Source organism: Myotis brandtii, unplaced genomic scaffold, assembly GCF_000412655.1.
Source record: "Myotis brandtii unplaced genomic scaffold, ASM41265v1 scaffold96, whole genome shotgun sequence".
In the NCBI taxonomy this organism is placed as follows: Eukaryota; Metazoa; Chordata; class Mammalia; order Chiroptera; family Vespertilionidae; genus Myotis; species Myotis brandtii.
Genome location: NW_005371972.1, coordinates 263,294 through 284,554, shown reverse-complemented (window position 1 = coordinate 284,554; position 21,261 = coordinate 263,294). Strand labels below are relative to the sequence as shown.

General features: G+C 50.5%; 1 protein-coding gene across 1 annotated transcript in view; it reads right to left on the bottom strand.

Moving 5' to 3' along the window:
• The window catches only part of LOC102249322 (kazrin), a 328,747-nt gene extending 307,501 nt beyond the window's left edge, over positions 1 to 21,246 (bottom strand). The window contains exon 1 of the mRNA XM_014533294.1: positions 21,226 to 21,246. The gene's annotated coding sequence lies outside the window, so the exon portion shown is untranslated. The remainder of the gene's footprint in view (positions 1 to 21,225) is intronic.
• Positions 21,247 to 21,261: the final 15 nt, after the last annotated feature.

The following is a 21,261-nucleotide window of genomic DNA, read 5'->3' as shown; positions in this document are numbered from 1 at the left end:
TTGGTCAAACATTTAATTAACTCACCCCTAATACCTTGGCAGGGCCAGATCAAATGATTTCATGGGCCTTATATGGCCCGCGGGTCGGACGTTTCCCTCCCCTGCCATACAGCTAGTTAAGTCACAGAGTCAGGATTTGAACCAGGTTTGTTGGATTCCAAAGAAAACTTTTAACACCGTCCAAATAAGATGAATCAGAACAAACAGATGAACCCGTGATCTGAATTTCATTTCACGTAAGGCTTAAAAGTTAAGTGGAGAGTTTGACAGGTATCAATGAATATTCTACAAAAATGTAAAAAATTGCAAAGGTACCTTATTTTAGTAAACATAATGTCACCTGTCACTATTTTGTTTAATGTCCCATGAAGGTCTAATATTAAGCAAACCCATACTTTCCAATCAAATTATGCCAATACAGTCGCCCCTTCCAAGATGGAGCCTCAGCGGGCTGGCTTTGGGGCCTCTGGACCTGTCAGCACTTACTCAATGCCCACTGTGCCCACTGTGACGCTCAAAAAGTCAGAGATCAGACCTGGAGACGCTCACAGGTGAAGGAGGAAATAAAAGTCTGTGCTCTTTTTTCCTTCAATGTGTGCGGGGCGGGGGGGGGTGTATATGTGTGTGTGTGTGTGTGTGTGCTAAAGCAGCCGGCTGTGGGCAGTGGACAAGGTTAGGAGGGTGAGGTCCCGGGCTCCTGCACCTGAGGCTCTGCCTAGGCAGGAAGCACAGGCTGGGGAAAGCTTTTCAGGGTTTGCAGCGTTCCCACGCGTAACAAACAGAGCAAAGGCCTGTGTTTCGGGAGCTTGAGGAAGGCAGGCCTGGGCTGGGCCATCGGGCTCGTTCTGCAGCCAGTCTCTCGGGGGTCAACACTGGACAGGGGCAGGTGCTGAGAAGCCAAGAATGCAGGCTGCGCCCCGGGAGTCCGAGCAAAGCAAAGAGGCCTTTGGGAGTCAGTGTGGTCCTGAGAGGTGGGGGGTGAGGGGGGAGAGAGACGGCCACAGTGGTTTCTTACACTCCATCGCCTTGCAAAACAGAGGGTTAGAAGACAGCCGAAATCAGCAGAACCAGAGCTTTACTGAACCGGTCACGTGGGCTGAACACATACTTCCTGCGTTCGGAAGCAACCGAAATCTATCTGTGAAAGGCAGCATCCACTGTTGAGAAATAATAGTCACCCTGCAGACCCTGTATGGATCTGCTTGCTGCGGGCAGGAAGCCCCCCTCTGTCCACCCTCCGCCCATTGATTAGCCCCATTAGCAGATGACAAATGACTCGGTGGCCCTGGTCCAGTCCCCTGTGGACCAGCGCACAAAGGATTCGGCTCCTCTCTAGTAATTGTCTTTTCACTTGGCAGCTCCCCCGGGAGGTCGAAGCTCCAGGAACGTGTCCCCCACTCCCGCCTCCGCCCCAGCTGCCCATCTGCTCTGGGGTCCTCCTCCCGGCCAGCAAGAAGTTCCGACACAGAGGCTGGCGGGTGGCTCCTAGGACAAGCAGAGGGGGCCCGTCTGGACCACCGCACTGGCACCCTGTCTGCGACGATGAGGACACGCTGGCTGAAGGTGGGCATGTGCCAGGGGGTCTGCTGAGACTGCCACACGCACCACCTCCTGGGACCTTCATGGCCACCCACAGTGCCGGTGCTGTGGTCACGTCCATTTGAAAGGTGATGAACCTCAGGCTTCACGAGACTTTGCGCTTTGCTCAAGGTCACACGCAGCTAGTGAGCGGCAGGGCCGGGACTGGACCCCACGTCCGATTCCAAAGCCTCTTGCTCACTGTGGTATTCCCGCTGGCACCCGCCACCCTACACCCGCCCAGGTCTGCTCCTTTTTCATTTGTGCATTCACAACATGCAAATTTACTTTCAACTCAAATTCCCTGCAGAAGGGGAATCACTTTGTGGATTTCCTACACCAAAGCATTTTACAGGCCACGTGGATTAGCCACGGGGAATCACTTTCAAGTGACCCTCTGGTGGGTCTCTGGGGCAGACAGAATTCCTTTGCTCAACGCTTATCTGCTGCGTGACCTTGGGCAAGGCCTTGCTCTCATCTAAAAACTGTGGATGAGCCTCACGAGCAGGATTGCTGAGCAGGTTTAAAAACGTAATCCATCTTAACAAAGGGCACGTAGTCAAATGAAATGAAATTAAAGGTGCTTAGTACAATAAGCACTGAAAAGCAGAGCTAGTATCATTTCCTCACAAGGTCTCAAGTCAAATTTCTAGACTCCATTTTAGCCAGAGAGATTCTCTCTCCTTTGAACTTCCAAGGGCTGTTAAAACTTCTCTTAGAAATTCCGACCTGCATTATGTACTTTATACATATGTTTTCTCCTCTTAAAAAAAAAAAGAAAAAAATCAGATGAGAGCCTATCAGGTAGCAGGCACTGTGCAAATGCTTTTGTGTCCACCACCTCCTTAGGACCTCAGGATGAGCTAGGAGACTCCACTGCAGTGACATTTTACAGATGGAGAAACTGAGGCCTAAAGAGGTTAAGTCACCTGGCCAGGGCACACCGTAACCAGCAGCGGCGAGAGGGCTCGGTTCCAGGCCATCCACTCTGGAGCCGGGGCTGGTCATGATCTGTTGCTATAAGCGCTGGATGATAAATGCCCCGGCCAGGGTCTAGGCCTAATCCACTGCCCACCTGCATTGACGGGGACAGGGCAGCCCCGTCGCCAGGGCACGGTATTTTAGGAAGAACAGGCAGAGGAGGAGGATGCTCCTGCAGTCGCACTTCCCAGATCTCCTCTGGACGACAGGTGCCCAGTGTCCATCCGGCAGGGCTCTCTCCTAGACAGGCCGCGACCCAGGCAACCTACCCCAGCTTCCCGCTGCCCAGAGAACACTGTGCCAATAACCACAAGGACGAGGATTCCAGCGAAGATCACAGCATTCACTGGGTGCTTCAGATCTGCTGAGCCAGCAATCCGCGCCTTCCATAGCTGAGCACGTCTAATGACCTCAGCAACGCTCAGAAGCGGGTGCTCTTATCGCTTTGGTTCTAAATAGAATTCTCAGGGCGTCAAACAATTTCAAAGTTATCTAATTTTTCTATTAGACTCACAATTTAAGGAGAAGCAGATGGTTCGCTTTTGTAGACAGTGTACAAGCGCATATAAACATCTGCACACACACATCGGTCTCGCCATTATACAGATGGGTAAACTGATACTCAGTGGGATCAGGGTTACCGTACATTGATCTGCGGAGCTGAGCTGAGGCCAAAACTTGATTTAAAGTGACTCAATGCCACTCTTCACAACAGCCACATGGTAGAAACAACTCTTGTGCCCATCAGATGATGAGTGGGTGAAAATGTCATATAATGCAGACAATAGAATATTACTCAGCCATGACAAGGAATGACATTTTGATACATGCCACATGCAGATGAACCTTGAAAACATTATGCTAAGCGAATTAAGCCTGACATAAGCAGTCACATCGTGTGTGATTCCATTTATATGAAATGTCCAGAATAGACAAGTCCGTAGTAACAGAAAGCAGATGAGTGGTTGCCAGGGGCTGCAGGGAGGGGAAAAATGAGTGACTGCTAATGGGTACTGGGCTGCTTTCTGCTCCAGGTGATTAAAAGCCTGGGATCAATGCTGTGATGGTTGCACGACATTGTGAATATACTTAATACCACTGAATTATATACTTTAAAATGGCTACCATGGTCAATTTTGTGTTATCTGCGTTTTTACCACAATTTAAAAAAATAATGAGTCAACGCCTCTTCCACTGTCTGTGGGGTGAAATCTGGATTCCTTGACTTGGTTTACAAGACCCTTCCAAATTTTTCTTCTCCACCTGCATTCCCACCTTCATTCTCTTTCTCTCTCAACTCCCACTTCTCCCATCACACCCAGACCTGAAGCCCAGCCCCAACACTGGCTGTTCCCCCTACGAGCCACCATCACCCGGTGTCTGTGCTCCTGCAGCAAGCCCTGCCCAGAGCCCCTCCTACGTCATCTTTGCCTACAGAAGACTCACCTGTCCTTCGAGACTTAACTCCAGCACAGCCTCCTGGGAAGTCAATCATTGAGCCCTCAGCTCAGCCCAGGCAAAGTGTCCCTTGTCGACACTCTGACATACCTCACAGGTATTACTATCACAGTACTGTCACCGTGTAGTGTAATCATGTGCTTCCATAGAAGAGGTGCATGTGCTGGTTATTTTACATATAATTTTTTAAAAAATACAGGCTTTGGGGATCACTGGACCAAAGTTCAAATCTAATCTCTACCCGCTGTGTGAGCATGGACACATTACTTAACCACTTGTGCCTCAGTCGCCTCATTTGCAAGAACTGGACTAATAATACTTGATGTGAGGATTACACACAGAAATACACAGACAGCTTTTAGAACAGCATCTTGTCCTTCCTCATCAACTAGTAAACATCGGTGTCATCATTACCCTCATTGCTGCCCTCATCCTCCCTCGGCCCCAGTCACCTCTGAACTCCGTAAGCTCAGGACAGAGCCTGCCATAGAGCAGGTGCCCAAGAAATAGATGATATGATCCATATATTGAAAAAAGGCATGATCCGTCCACTCTTTTCCTCTCATTTTACCGTCGAGGATCCAACATGAAGGTGATGTGTCCAGTCACGCAACCAGTTGGAAACAGAAGGGGATCGTGAGCTTCCCGTGTTGAATCCTCACTCGCCACTAGGACATGGCCGGGCAACATGCCAGCGTGTTCCCACAGACATGGGCCACACGTCTCACAAAGCCCATCCTGCAGCCCAAACAAAACTGAGCCCTGAGAGGGAAGCAAGTGCTGGACTCAGCTGCCACCTATCAGCACTCAAGGCCTTTCTCTCCTCTTAACAACAAGAGCTTGAAACACCAGCGGGCAAGCTATAAATAATTGAGAAAAAGAGATCCTGGAATGAACAGAGGGCCTGTCCGTGAGTCCGTGGGGTGCCCTCTCCCGGGGAGGATGACGCATGAGCTGTCGGAGATAAGACTTCGGTTGGACGCACTTAAGGTGAGCAGATAGCAGTGGGCACTCAAGGAGTCCCTCCTGCCCCCACCAAGTGGGAAACCCATAGATCAAACCCCAAAATGAATGAGGACAATAAGGCTTCAAACACTCTGGATTGAAAACCCAAGATTCCAACTTAAATTAGCTCTTCCTTAAATTTGTTGTCACTTTCAAGAGAAGTCACTCATGGGCACTAGAGGTCTTCTGTGAGAGACTTCGGGACATTGTTTATTTTTGTTAATCCTCACCCGAGGATATTTTTCCACTGATTTTTAGAGAGAGAGAGAAATATCGATGCAAGAGAGACACATCGATTGGCTGCCTCCAGCATGCGCCCCATCCAGGGAGGACCTGGGATCAAGCCTGCAACTGAGGTATGTGACCTTGATTGGAATCGAACATGGGACCCTTCAGTCCACAGACTGACACTCTACCCACTGAGCCAAACCGGCTAGGGTTGGGCTATAGTTTTAAATCCTCACAGCTGACACTCATTGAATCCTTAACAGAGAGGTGCCAAGCACTTAGCACAGGGGTTCACATATATTATTAACTCAATTTTTTAAAAACTTCCCATAAGATATCAGCCCCATTGCCTAAATGAGAAACACCTATCGTATGTCCCAACAAGATGACATGTTAGGAAGGGGGGGAACTACTGGTTAAACACAGGAATCTAAGTCCAGTTAAAGGAACGTCAGTCATACAACCAAGACTGAGGTCTCGCACGGTCCCCGAGAGACAAAATAGAAACAAAGTTCTAACATCCACGGTGGCTCGTGACACCAACTGAATGGCCAAAGGGACGGGCCACATTATCCCCTGAACTTGTAAGACGCAACCCCGGCCGCCCCCTTAGGAGCTGGTGGAAGAGTTAATGGCTATTTGATGGACACCCACCACCACATTACAAATGGTCGGGAGCAAAATAAATGCAAATGAGGCCACGAGGGCAGAAAACCAGCCTTCCCGGGTGTATCTCGCCTGCACTGAAATGCCTGGTTCTATCCCTGAGCTGAATATTTCATGCAAAAGGCAACCCGGAGACTGCTGCTCCAAGAAACCCAGGGGAGGACAAGCAGGATGACAAATGGAGCCCTCCCCCTGGTATCCTGGAAATGCCAAGAGGGGTGGGTGATGGGGCAAAATGCCCAAACAAACCAGGGGGGTGAGCCTGTGGCTGAGGCTGATTTACGGGCAGAGGGCCCAGCCCTCACCTTTATTTACATTGCTCAGAGCACATACACTCCAGGAAAATTTAGTGTTTTAATTTGGGCATCTGGCTTGTGCTTTATTATTTTTTTAAATCATCCTCCTCTATGCTCGCTGGTAAACAAGACCAAACCAGAAACTCCACGCCGTAGGGCTCCTCTGTCTTCCACGTCCCGGGTTCAGAATGGAAGCTCCTCGAGGGCACAGGAGGGACGTGTCTGTGGTGCATTAGGGTTCTGCTGGGATCTGCGCAGGGACCTGCGTGTTTGGGCCCCGGTGTGGACACCGCACTGGAGAGTGAGAGCAGGGGGACGTGCACTGGACCAGGAAGCCAGTGTCACCACTCCAGCCTGGGCTCCGCTACAAAGCACTGTGAGACCTCTGTCAGCTCACTTGTGCTTTCTGGCCTCAGTTTCTCCAACAGCAAAATCAAGACCATGAGGGATGAGAGAGCCTTCAATGTCCCTTCCGGTGTGGTACAGACCTTCTGTGATGCCATAACCCACACGCGTGCTTTTCCCTGGGGCTTCCCTCTCCTCTCTACCCCAATTTTCTGAGTTTCTCTCCTACAGGCCTGTTGCAGAGGCTCAGGCGTACATGACCTCTGCTGAACCCAGGAAGAGCAATATTCCCCCAATTTAAAATCCCTGTCAGGGGCCGGAGGCGGGAGCCATGTGACCCACGTCTTCAGCCATGCAGTTGGCATCTCAGCCCCTGTGGAGGCTGGAACTTCCGAGTCCCCTGAAGCCCACGCTGGGCACTCCCCGGCTGTCCCTGCCTCCTCTGGCTTCACAGAAGGCAAGCCCCTTACTCGTCCTGGTCCTGGCATCCATAGCGCCCATCACCTTGCTTGTCAATCAGAAGACGTGCTTAATGACTGCTAACTGAAGCAATAAACAAAAGCATGAGCTCAATAAACAAAAGTGTGAGCTCAGTCCCCACCCGCACCCCCTCCACGTGCCTGCATGGTAAAGGAACGCACATTTACGGCACTCGTTAGGACATTTACGGAGGGCTTGGCAAGTGCCAGGCCCCGGCTCGCTGCTCCACACACGCCCTCTCCTGCGATCTCGCATCAGCCCAGCGACGTCAGGGCCAGTGTTATCCCCAGACTCCGAGGCCTGGGCTGGAAAGCAACACGCCCACCTTACACAGCTAATAAGTGTCAAGAGAACAGGATATGCATACAGACGACGGCTCCAGAGATTTCTGTCCACGCTGCAAGTATTGAACCTGTGTGGGCATCTTCATTTGTTCAAACATGTCACGGGGCTTCATTGGAGCCAGCGAAACCCTTTCTCACACCTGCTGCCTCCCCACACTTCTCAAAGGACGGCATATTGCGGTCGATAACCTTTTCATGTTTTTCGACGCCCAATCTGAATGCAGAACACAGAAAAGGGAAGATTGCTCTCGGCCAGATCCCATTTGCTGTCCCACATGTTTTCTTCCTCTGAACCGAGTAGGAAGCAGCTCTGCCAACAAGCCTGGCAGATGGTCATCCAGGCTCTGGTGATGACCACGTTCCCCATGGGCCTCTGGCATCCTCAGCAAGACCGGCCCCTCTGTGAGCCGAAACCTACCTACCTCTCTCTAAGGTTCGCCGCTACGTCCTAGGTGGGTCACCAGCCAAATATCAACACAAAAGGACAGAATGAAAACCATTTACCTGGGTCTTCCAGGTGATTTTAATTGCAGGTAATACACCATTGTTCCAAGGAAGGTTTATAATAATAAGAAAGTGCAGAGCGGCTGAGGGTGTTTGCCGGGGCACGGTGATTTTGTAAATGCCATCTTCTCTAATAAATCTGAATGCTGCTGGAGAGATTAGGCCATTATCCAGCGCTGGCATAAATGAGAAAATGATATGATGGATCACATGCTTGAGGGGCTTTAGGAGTTAGATGGAGATGGGGCAGGAGGACGCTAGTTAGCGATGGCAGCTGGCCAATCAAATCATATCGCCTGAAATCTAGTTTAGGGCCAGTTCTGTTATTCTGACTATGACTGGTGCTTTCCAATATTCATGCGAGGAAGTCACTGGAGTAATTTTTGCTGAAATAAAGGCTTTTTTTTTTAAGTTGAGGGCCCAAATCATAGATTAATCTGATCATATCACAACAAGAGGCATTTGAGGAACAGAAGAATCCTTTAAAATCAGCAGAGACTCAAAAGCCTGGGACAGTAGCCATAATTTTCTTTTTAAAAAATATGTTTTTATTGATTTTAGAAAGAGACGGGGAGGGGGAGAGAGAGAAACATCGACAAGAGAGAGAAATATTAATTGGTTGCCTCCCATGCACATACCCTTACTGAGGATGGAATTTAAAAAATATGTTTTTATTGATTTTAGAAAGAGAGGGGGGATGGGGAGAGAGAGAAACATCGACAAGTGAGAGAAATATCAATTGGTTGCCTCCCATGCACATACCCTGATTGAGGATGGAACCTGCAACCCAGGCACGTGCCCTGACCGGGAATCAAACTGGTGACCTTTCGGTGCATGGAATGATGCGTAATCAACGGAGCCACACGGGCAGCCATAATTTTCTAAGGCACTTAGCAAGCCCCTAACTGCACATGGCATTGCTGAGAATCATACTGATCAGGTAAACACACATGACCAAATGCATTCAGTAGCAGCAGTTCCCAATGTGTGGGCCACAGAGACACTGTGCAGTGGGAGTGACTTACAGGAAGTTCAAAATCCACCCAGGCAGCCCTCGGACAAAATGAATCATTTTTCATCTATGTCCCATTATTTTCCAAATATATGCAGAGGCAGAAGAAGCATCCATTTGACAATAATCCTGAATTCCATGTATTCTTTGTATTTATGTATTTTCTCAAGCAGATAGAAAAAAATACAACTATGAATATGTAGGGACCAGAATTCATTCAAAATCAATCTTTCTCTCTCTCTTGCTCTCGCTTATCATTAAAAAGAGTACAAATAAAAACCGGGGACGCTGTTCCAGTGGGAATATGAATGACAAAGAGACTAAATCCAGACATAAACTGATGGCCCTTTACAGAAAAAGTTTGCCAAGTCCTCCATTAGCTCCATCATTCAAACCAGAAAGAGGAAGCATTGCTGTGAACGCCAAACCAAATCAGAAAGTCCTTTCGCAAATATACAGAAACAGTATCTCTTGGCAGTCGGGGGGATCTTAAGTGTTTAAAGCTGATACAAATCTACAACTCCAAGTACCCAAACCTTCTGATCCTTCAGAATACTCCCTGCTTTCCCAGAGCCACTATACATAGATCTTCAAGTGACGCTCGATCCTCGTTACTTCTCTTTTGCTGCCAGAGGTTTAGGAAGTGAGAATGTTCCTGGTTGCACCGAGTACAAGTTGCACTGGAACGAAAAGGTGATGAGATTCCCAGACCCTAATGAATCCGTTAACCGCCGCTGCGGGCCTCGGGTGATACTCCCCTTCCGTTCCGCTAAGACGCACAGCAAATGGCCCCCCTCCGATCGTCCCCGAGTTCTCTGCCACTCCCTTGGCCTTGGCCATTGCCCTGAGTACCAGGCCTAAGGCTGAACCTGGAGCAGCAGGAAGTCCACCTGCAGCTCGGGCAGTGTGGCCGCAGCAGGAGTGAGAGCGCGCACCTACACAGCCATCAGGTCAGGCAGAAAATTTAAACCAACGCTTTGCTTGCATATGAACCCAAAGACCCTGATTCAAGAGACCACAGAGGTTAAACGGAGTCTCCCAGAAGGGAGAGTGAAAAAAAAGAGAAAGTCGGCAGAGGTGCTGTGATGGCTGAACCCTGCCTCCAGCGCTTACAGAGTGCCCACCTCCACACGCACAGACCAGAGGCGCCCCCCACCCCCATGTGCTTCCCACATTCAAGAACCCTCCATGATGGCGGTGTCAGGTGCAAAAATGTCTCCTCCCCCAGAGAGTCATTCCCAGCTCCGGCTCATTGCAATCAACCGGGAGGTCCCATGCTGCAACCCTGCAGACCCCTACCTGCTGTGAGGCAGGCTGGCAGGGTGGGGCAAGCGCCAGGCAGGAAGAAGAGAGGTCATGGAAAGTCTCTGCTAAGACGTCAGATGACTATAAAACCCACTGAGCAGATGACAGAACAGTGTAAAAGAGCGGGGTTAAATATGTAACCGAAATGATAAAAGCACATAGTGTAAAAAATGGGATTACATTGGTAAAACTGGATTTTCCCTTCGCTGTGACTGGACATTGGACATGGGAGCTTAAAGTAAGTGAGCACAGTCTTGGGGTGATAAGGTGGCCGGGCAGGCCTTACAAGACGGGAGGGGGTGTCCTCGCCCCCAAGGGAGTGGCCAAGGCAAGGTCAGACCTCCTCCAACCATAAGCTCCAGGGCAGCCTCTGCTGCTGCTGTGCAGCCGCCCGATCTTGCACAGGGAGAAAGAGAGCAGATTTGGTTCACTGGCCAGCTCGATAATCTTGGACAAGTCAGCTTAAATCACTGGGCCTCCATTTCTTTATTTGAGAAATAGATTGCTGTGTCTACCTCAATTCAATCACACGAGCCAGTTGGCGGGGCCCATGGAGATGATGCCCGTGAACGGCTGGGTATGCCGCAGAGCGGGGTGGAAAGCCACGGTGCTTCCCCAGTGCCTTCCCGGTGCAGAGGAAAGAAGAGGGGTGGGTACAGGCAGTGGAACCCTGGAAAAGGGACCTGGAAAGGGGGGGCTTTGTAAACGGAGGGTGCTGGACCCAGCCTGTTTGCTTTAGAGGCCGGTGCTAACAATGAAGAGACTGGAGCGTGGGCTTTGAGTTGGCCCAGGGGAGAAGCCAGCCAGGTGCTGGCCAGCTGAGTGTTCACCAGGTCCGCACCCTCCTGGCGGGGTAATGGCCTGACTGCAGAGCAGCTGACACTGGAATCTCGGTCCTTCTCCGCAGACTTGCACGGAGACGGAAACGTCTGCTGGCAAACTGGCTGGCAGTGTCCACGGAACGGCAGCCAGGCCTCGCCTTCCTGCCCCCTAAACCTCAAGATGTGCCAAACATTCCCAATTTTCCCCGCTTTACACAGGAAACGTGTAGGAATAGGAACAGCGATCCACTTGATGGACACCTTAATTAAGATCATCAATATCCATGTCATCACAGGCCGGTTTTCCCAGCCATCCTTTATCATGCTCCATGGTATCCCAACTGTACTCCCCAGGGCCACTATCAAATTTCTGAATTTCATACCTTGTTGTCATCAAGAACTGGTGAATACGGGATTTCAAATGGCAAGAATGGGGGGGACCCCATTATGTTCCAAGTTACATTTTCTGAGTTAAAACAAATACACCATGTTCAATGGTTTCAAGGAGTTCAAGTTCATCAAGGAAAACGAACTAATTCATATGCTGCAGCTGACAAGGAGCCCAGTGTTGGCCAGGAAGATAACAGGAAGGGAGAGCTTATTTTAAAAGATGCAGGGCCTACTGAAATTTACTTCTCTTGTTCTCTTTGGAGGAAAAACAAAAAGATATGCAAGGCCTAGACCTTGTACTATCCACATCTTCCTTCTCCTTAAGACATGCTGTTTGGGGGAGAAGGCCCCAGCCAGCAGCTGTCCTTGGCAGTGTCCAATCCCAACTTATCCAAAAAAGCTACACCTTTTAATCATCTCTCCTGGTCAGTTTAACCTTTAGTAGCAAGATTAATGCATTTTCCCAGCATGCTTTTATTCCCTATTGCCACTGCCACGTACATCTGTGAAGGCTTCGGTATTTGTCACCTTATCATCTATTTTCCCATTACACCTGCTAGACCTTTATTATAAAACTAGAGGCCCAGTGCATGAATTTGTGCATGGGTGGGGTCCCTCCCTCCCGGCCAATTGGGCTGTCTAGTCCAGTCCCAATCTGGCCGGCTGAGGGGAGGAACCACGGGAGGTTGGCTGGCCTCAGGAGGTTGGCTATGGGAGCGCACTGGCCACCAGAGGGCAGCTCCTATGTTGAGAGTCTGCTCCCTGGTGGTCAGTTCATGTCATAGCTACCGGCCAGTTGTCCTGTCACATAGGTTGCTTAGGCTTTTATATATATAGAAGATGTAATTATGTTTCCATGTCAGTCACACCTACCAGACTGCGATTGATTGCCAAGATAACTTAGTCTGTATCTTATTAAATCTGTGGTCCCTGCACCTGTGTGCCCAGTCTCTCAAGCTAGACAGAGACAGAGAGGAGAGGAGGAAGAAAGGAAGAGAAGAAGAAAGAAGAGAGAAAGGGAGAGGGAAGGCACGTAAGCAAAAAGACGAAAACATCTACATCTCCACATTTTTGTTGTGGTGACGTGGGCAGGCGCCCGGGTCAGCCGAACCTGTGTCCCCACCCCCTGTCCTTCTCCTCGGAGGGTGGCCACTTTCCAGAGCTTGGAGAAGTAACCTTGCCTGGCCGGTGTGGCTCAGTGGTTGAGTGTCAACCTATGAACCAGGAGGTCATGGTTTGATTCCCAGTCAGGGCACATGCCCAGGTTGTGGGCTCGATCACCAGTGGGGGGCATGCAGGAGGCAGCCGATTGATGATTCTCTCTCATCGTTGATGTTTCTCTTTCTCCTTTTCCCTTCCTCTCTGAAGTAAAAAAATATATATATTTTTTAAACAAAGAAAGAAAAGCAACTTCACTAAGCCCCAATTTCTCCATCTGCAGAATGGAGGTGGTAACATTACCTACTCACTGTGATATGGGAGTGAGGTGAGACAATGTCCCCAAGCACAGGGTCTGGGAAAAGCTGACAGAGGCTCAACCAACGCTGGCTACTGCTGGTACTAACTCTCTGGCTACTGCTGGTACTAACTCTCGGATGACCTCGAAGTCTCTCCATTTCCCCGGCTCTGGCCCTGGAGCAGCCCTTTTCTAAGCATGAATTGTTCCCCTGCTAAGGAGCTCCGGGGCCCACTCTCCCTTTCGCAGAAAGGAAAGAGGTTCGAGTCCTCTCCAGGACTCTCCGGCCGAAGCCCAGCAGGGAGGCAGCGAGAAGAGACAGCCTCACATAGGAACGTGGCCCGGCCACGAGCTGCGCCCTGCCCTCTGGCCGGACACCAGCCCTTCCTGGCTGCAGACGCTCCGGTGCTGACAAAGCACGTTTGTACCGAGGTGCTCTGAGGCCGGACGATGAAGGGGTTAGTGTCCCACATACAAACCCTAATTAAAATCGCCGCCGTGCCAGCTTTAGAACAAAAATGACTTCTCGGCCAGGAAGAGGGAAAACTCTGCAAAGCTGAACGGCATCCTGGCTGGGGCAGCAGGCGGGCTCTGGGGTCATGCCGACTCGCGTTTGTACCCCAGCTCTGCCACTTGCTAGCTCGGTGACCCTGGGCGAGTCTCAGAGCCTTTCTGTGCCTCAGTTTTCTCATCTGTAAAATGGCAAACATTGTACTTACCTAGAAGGTGTTTAAAGGGTTAACAGAATACAGAGAGAAGGGTTTAGAACAGTGTTGACCTATCACAAGTAAACAATTAAGTTGATCACCTATCATTACAGTGATGATCTTCATGACACCCTGTATAACGTGCTAAGTAGACCGAATTCCGCATACTCTGTAATTTAATAATCATGGGTTCATCCATCCATTCGTTCATTCATTTGACAACTTTGCTGAGCTTTCGCTACAAACAGCACTGTTCTAGGTGCGGATGGAACGACGGAAAACAGAAAAACTGCTCTCATGGGGCTGCCATTCTGGGACTCGCAACCAGGTCTCCCCGAATGCCTGGCATGAAAAGCAGTTCTCAACCCAGGAAGATGTGGGCCCCCAGTGGACACTTTGGCAACTTCTATAGACATCTGTGGCTGTCACAACTGGGGTGTGGAGGTTTCTACTGGCATCTAGTGGGCAGAGGCCAGGGATGCTGCTAAACATCCTACAATGCACAGGACAGCACCCCACTCCCCCAACGAAGAATTATCCTGCCTCCAATGTCCATGGTCCCAGGGCTGGGAAACTCTAGTATAAGGGAATCTGAAGAAGTTAATAGGTCTCTTGTTGAGCATGATTTTAGGCCACTGGAGGCTACTGAGGCCGCAGGGAGAGAACCCAGGAAAGGGAAGGATGGAGAATAGGAGGACCACAATTCCAGCTTTGTCTGGGTGCATCCTTCCTGGGAAAGAGAAACATACAAAGTCCATGAAGCAGGAGGCCCCAAGCCCAGGACAAAATGCTTCTCCTCCCTGGTGACAGGTGAGTCCTGGATTGCTAACCTCGCGAGCAGGATCAAGTTCCCTCTCTATCACTTCATCTCACACCTGAGAGAGAGGCATGGCTGCTTCCCTAACTCTCCATCGCAAGAACCCACCCCCAGGGCCCAGAGCTGCCTTTAGACGAAGGCAATAGTAATCAAGAATGGAGACGAGCCGGAGCTCCCTCAGCCTTCCTCAGGCAGCAAACCAAAGGCTGCTCTGACTTTGGACACATCCAGGGAGGCAAGCCTGGGTGGAAACAGCAGAGCAGCCTGGTGGGTGTGAACCCGCGGGTCAGTCACTGTCAGCTGAGCGACCCTGGGCGTCAAGGCGGAATGAGTAAGAGCGTGGTCTCTGGGGCCAGAGCTTGGTCACTTACTGGCCCTTTAGCAGGCAACCTCATTTCTGTGCCTTAGTTTTCTCAGATGTAAAATGGGTACAATGGCACCTGCCTCATACGTCACTATGAGGATCGAATGCACTACTTAAATCATTAATATGCAAAAGCACGCTGAACAAACAGTACCTGGCTGAGTGAAGACCATGTCAAAGCTTGCTGTCATCATCACCATCATGGTCATTACTTTGCCATGGTAGACAAGCAACGGTAACCTCTGAGACCCAGTTTCTTCTTCTGAAAAATGGGCATAAGAGCTGCCACCTCACTGGGCTCGGGGTTCGACTATGTATGCTAAGCACTGGGTCTATACTTGAAGCGCTGTCAGGCCTTATTATGACCTATTGAAAAAGTGTGACAAAGGCACCGAAGCGCGTTCTCATTCTGTCCTACATTAAACTATTCCCCTTCACCAGAAAGAAGGAAACTCCGTGGCGTCCGGATGGTCCCTGACACACTGTGTGCTGTGATGCACACAAGAATTGAGCCCCAAGCGCCGTAACGCAGGACCAAGGTGAGTGTAAGATATGGGGTAGGGGGCGGGGTGGGGTGGGCAGCGTAGGTGTATAGTGGTGAATACGCGAAACAGTTTATTCTTGTAATACAATAATTAAAAAATGATAATACAACTGTCAACCTACTTTGGCCCGCCCCTCCATTAGCTCTGGGACGCCTCCCATTGGAGGGCTCTTGGCTCTTAATGGCTTCAAACCGTCCGCAGAGCTGAGACAACATTGGGAACGGAAGGTCCTTCGCATCCCCACAAAGGTGCCCCAGTGCCGGCTGGGATGGAAGAGGAGAGGGGGCATGGGAGCCGGGCCAGGTCTCCTCCCCTTCTCCCCAGCCTCCCAGCCTGGCCGCACATCACAGGAGGGAGCCCAGAGGCCTGGGGACCCCGGTACAAGCTCCAGCCGAGCTCCTGTGCTTGGGCTTCAATTCATCAGAGAGAAGGGGACACGAGCTTTTCAGAAATCGGACCCAAAGGCCCGGCAAGGCCATGTCCACAAAGCCACCAAAACAAATTGAGAGCCAATGAATTCCCACCACACCGAAGCCACCTGCTCACACAGTTGTTCTTGCCAAACTCATTAAGATGACGCTTGGCTTCTTTCATCTTCCCTGCCGCTTAGGAGTCCGAGGGAGAAGCAGGGGCGCCCAGGGAGCACAGCCTGGCCTCAAAGCTCAAACCTGAGGTTGCGTTGAACAAGCAGGAATGTTCTGGTCGCGTCCAGCCACGTGGGGAAGATGAGCTTCCTCCGGCTTCGCCACAGGCAAGACGGGCCTGGCAGGAACCTCGGATGGCGACCTGGGCCAGCAGGGCTCTCACCTGCTCTGAACTGTCAGGTACAGTCTGCCGCCATGGATGCTCGCGTTACTGGCTTCGGGGAAGCTGTCTTTTCCTAAATGGTTCCGCCTGAACCTGCGCTGCCTGCGTTTCAGACGGCTACAACATTGCAATGCCGACTGCTGGTGGCACCGCTTGTCACCCCACGTGTCACTCGCCCTAATATCCAGCCCACAGTACGGACTAATTTTCATTTACAAGATCACTTAAAAGCCCATTCCCTGGCTCCAGCAGCAGAGTGAGCATGCTCCTGCCTGACAGAGGGTAGGGGGTGAGAAGCCAACCGCTAATGCTCACATCAGCCAGTCCTGGGAAGGGTCTGGAAAGAACTGAGGACTTCATGTGGCTTTCACTTTCCCTGGCTACACAACGGAGGCATGGACATATCCCCCACATATATGATATGCAATGAAGACGGCCCACACCCCAAGCTTGACCTTCTGGGCCCCATATGACTTGCGTGGTGAGCAGGCAGCATTCCAAAGAGCACTCCCCACCTGCCAAGCCCATCTGCTCCCAGCTCACTGGCAGCCAGAAGTCACAAATTATAACCCACAGGATTCCTAAAAAGTGCCAGCGCTCTTGGGGAGCAGCGGGGAGAGGAACAGAGAGAACAGGCCTTGTGCTACCCAGGGCGGATATGTGATGAGGCTCCGGTTATGAAAATCAGATTGGCTTAGACTTCTGGTTCATCTGACAGAAGTTTAGAAAGGCCTCAATAAATCATGAAAATTTGAAAGCGTGAAATTAACCAGAACCAGAAACTTGACTTAAGGGGTCCCCTGAAGGCATTTTCCAAAGACAATGGAAAGACAGTAAATAATAGCCAATCAATAACTAATTTCAGCCATGCTGTCCTGATCTGTAAGTAATCTATCTCTCTGTGACCACGCATGGTGATTTTCGGGAGGAACTTCGAAGCCCCGTCTCGTGGCAGCCTTCCAGGTCTTGACGAGACCCACATGCCTCTTTCATCTCAGTCCCCCGGCTGGAAACCGAGGCCTGTGCTACGCGGTGAGCTCTGGGACTCTGGGCCAAGCTGACAGAAGGCCCCAGAGATCCCACCACATTTGGTCCCATCCTCTCTGCCATTTGAAAAGTCTCCTTAGAAAAGAGAAGTCTATCCGGGGAGCCGGGAGCACAGGCAGGATGAGTTGGGAAGGGGATGCCAAAAGACGAGGCGTATTTTGCAAAGCAACAGTGTCTAGAGCTCCGCAGGCTACTCACACATTCAACTCAGTCCAAGGGTAATTCACACCACCGTCGCCGGGGTTGTGGTGATGCTAAGAAAGAGCAGTCAGACCTGAAGTCACAGCCTGTTTTAATGTCTGGGGAGAAAAAAAATAAAACCTGCATCTACTTACGAAAATGTGTACAGATGTAGGAAATGGCACGTGTGCCCATTCCCATGCTAACAAATGCTATAGGCACTAAGTCCTCACCACCCAAGAAAGATGCTATCCGCACTCCCACTTGCAAAGGCATCTAAGTACATATTTCCTTAAACACACACACACACACACACACACACACACACCCCCTACAAACTAATGGCATCCTATTGGGCATAAGTTTTTCAGGTTAAATACATTAACACCTATTTGAACTGGGTACAGTGGCGCTTCATTGGTTCTTCTATGCATAGCAAAGCAACCAGGTGACTTTAATATTGGTCATTCGTCAGATAAAACATCTTTGGAGAAACACAGGGCTATATTTTCCTCTTGAAGAACAGCAAGGGTTTTAAACACATTTTCCCAGAGACGTTACGCTGAGGAAAACAGCTTAGAAATGTTACTTTCAACAGCCCGTTCTCTGCTACCCACAACAAGACGCACTGAAAGCAACGCTCGGCCTTTCCGAGGCTCCTTCTGTCCACCTGTCACAGGCTGTTCTGACCTCCCCAACCCGGGAGACAGCCTCCGGAGCTTGCAGTGTGCCACCCTGCGCGGATGCGCTCCGCTCTGGATGCCAGCATCCTCATTAGGCCTTATCCAACTCGCTGGAGGCAGGGAGAGAAGATGGGCCGGCTGCCAAGTGTTCTTTCAACAGATTCCGAAAGAAGATCCTGCAAAGTGCCGAGAGCCCAGATTTTCAGCAGCTCACTTTCTAGACTCTGTTACATAGCAACCATGCCAGCTCGCAGAGGGGACCAACCAAGTGGTTATTTTGTTTAAATGACACACTGCGTTAACCCTCCAGGAAAACGCGAGTTTCCTTCACCAACTTACCTACTGTCCGACATCATCACTCGAGCAAAGCCTCCAATGGTGGGTGGATGCGCCGGTTTAATTCTTTTTTTTTTTTTTTTTTACATTTAAACAAAACATTTGAAAAGGGATTTAACAATGTCTTGGCAGCGAGAGCAAGAGGTGACTCGCCCCTGTAACCATTTGTGCTAATATTATTAAAAGTACATGAGCACGCATTGAATATGTGCATAATGCCCTTTAGTGAAAAGATGACTTACACAGTTGCATTTTGAAAGATACTCATTTCATTCAAAAAAACCTCGATTTGAGAAGTGATCACTCAATAGCACCGAGTACTTTTAGGGTCTGGGCCCATGGAATCGCACCAACCCAGACAAAACCAAAACAGAAGACTCCTAATTCCGGAGAACAGTCAGGAACCCCAAGAGCTGCGCCTCGGCGGGCCCTCCTGGAGATGTGTGATGAAGATGCAGGAGGAAACCAGTCACCCCGTGTGAACATTAACTCGCAAGAACCCAACGCTTTCCTTTAGGAATCCGGGGGCCCAAGCAGAAGCAGCTAGCAGGCCCCCTCTGCAGAGGGTCCTGAGCTAGCAGAACGCCCAGAAAACAAAACAAAACAAAAAAAAACCCACAGACAGTAAGTCACGTGAAAAGCACTGGGTCGAGGTCCTGTGGCTGCAGGAGTACATGATACCCCCTCTCGCCCCCCCCCGCCCCGATGTATAAGGAGGGCTGGTTTTCTTTTCAACCATCACACCAGTTCTAAATTCACATCAATGAGGGATATGTGGCCAACAATTAAGTTGAGTTCAAACCTTGAACATTTTGTTTTTTCTGATTGTGAAATCACGAAATGGCCCCTAGGAAAGGGTTTGAAACATACCAGTGGTACACACAGGAGAAATCAAGACCAGCTTCATCCAGCCACCCACACGGGCAGGCAGGCAGGCCCCCAAGAGCACCAGGGAGCTAGCTGCTGGCTCCGTGTGTTTTTCCAAGGAGCAAGAGACCTGAAAGCCGTTCCCATTTCCACAGCCTTGTGGGTTTTTGCAGGAAAAAAAGGAAAAGAAAACAGCCCCCTGTTGCTTCATGACAACAATGTCACCATCAGCTAAGTATCTCCACTTCCACGTGGAGCGGGCAGACCATGGCTGCACCGACCCCCTTAGCATGCTCCGTCTGCAACCGGACCCCAGACTCGAGAGAAAAGCCACTTAACTTTTCCTCGGCTGAGGAAGGCGGCAGATGGTGGGAAATGCACCGGCATTGTTCAGTCCCCTTTAGCGTGGTTTTGGATTCTTAGCAAATTGCCAAGCTCTTGGCTATTTCTTCATGTGGGAAGCGTTCCTGCTTGTAAAAAGTACAGCACTTGCCATTCCCCTCCCCCCGACCCCCAGGTAGCAGCAAAGAGCATCTTCTGCACACAGTGACATAGCAAGTGGTAAATGACAGGATACAGACAGCCACCTTGAATACCGCGCAGCAAACACCAGCGCACAGCACCTTCCCACCATTACGTCATGGTTACTTCGGGACCAGATGATGCCCCAATTCCGGAGACTTCAGAGGCGCTCCTGAAGTACCAAGTTAAGATCTGATGTGGGATTCAACACAGAACTGCTAACAACCAGGCTTCACAGCTCATGGCCCCAGAAAAGCACCCCCTCCCTGGGAAGGGAAGGCAGAATGGAAACTGCTGGAGAGCCGGCATTCGGCATTCCTATGAAAACAGACTCCCAACACTTAGGAGAAGCTCCTGAAATAACAACAAAACCAACCAGAACATCCTTTTGAGCCACTGGTACCTCCTACTTCATCAAGTGACATGTTTATACAAGTGACCCTTCTGGACTGTTTTTTTTTTTTTCTGTCCTGTTCTGGATTTCAGCAGTTTAGTTGACAATTCAGATGATATTAATAACCAGTAACACCCGTTTCTTAAAGGGCAATTAGGCAAGAAAAAAAAAACAGGAAAAAGAAAAGAAGAAAAAGCCTGAAAAGCCAGCTTTGAGCATTTTACTTTGCAATTCACAGAAAACACACAGGACATTTCTTCTGGATGCTTCCTCCCCCTTTAGCCCTTGCAGGGGGTGTCAGAGGTCCATCACTGTCAATGTCAGCACAGACCAGCTGTCTCTTTTCCCTCCCAGCAGCCCCCTTCTGCAGCCCACCAGCCCACCATCTAAGCCTTCATTTCGACAGGCGCCCATCACTCAGCCTTTGAGATCTAAGATCTCCCCCTGGAAAGTGCTCTCGGTGTTTATATTTGCTGGAAATTGAACTCCCTGCTGAGCAGGGGCATCTACTGTTGCATTGATATTCCACTGCCCGCGCGATCTCAAATGGAGAGAAAATAAAGTCCAGATGCAATGGAGACAACGGCTTTGGCATCCGTTGAGAAAAGTGCACAGCGGCGCAATCCTCTACCCCAAACACCACAGCAGAGCCTGGAGCTCGCTCTAGGGGAAACAGTCATTCCTAAGGAAGCAGGCTCCGGAACCGGGGGAGCGGTGGCATTCGCCCCTGCCAGGGTGGGGGCCAGGGCCCGGGCATGAAAAGTTTGCCCAGGGAGTGGGGCCTGTGTGCTATCTAAGGGCGCTTTCTGCTGCCAGAAGGGGCTCGCTGGCTGCATGCCCCTCGCGCTGCCCAGGGCCAGAGTGATCGCCCGAACCCATGCACACTGCGCCCGGTTGTCGTTAATGACAGCAGCCTGCAACTCCTAGCAGGGCAGCCGAGGTGGCCACTGCCGGACGGAAAGGGTTACAAGCCACATGCAAGGCGATTTCGCCCCGGGTGTTGGGGACACCAAGCCTCCGGCCACCTCCGAGCCCGGGTCCTGCTCGCTCGCCTCTCCTCTGCCAGGCGGGCGCCAGGCGATCCTACCTTGCACGCCGAGCTGGTGGTTCTCCATGTTCGCCA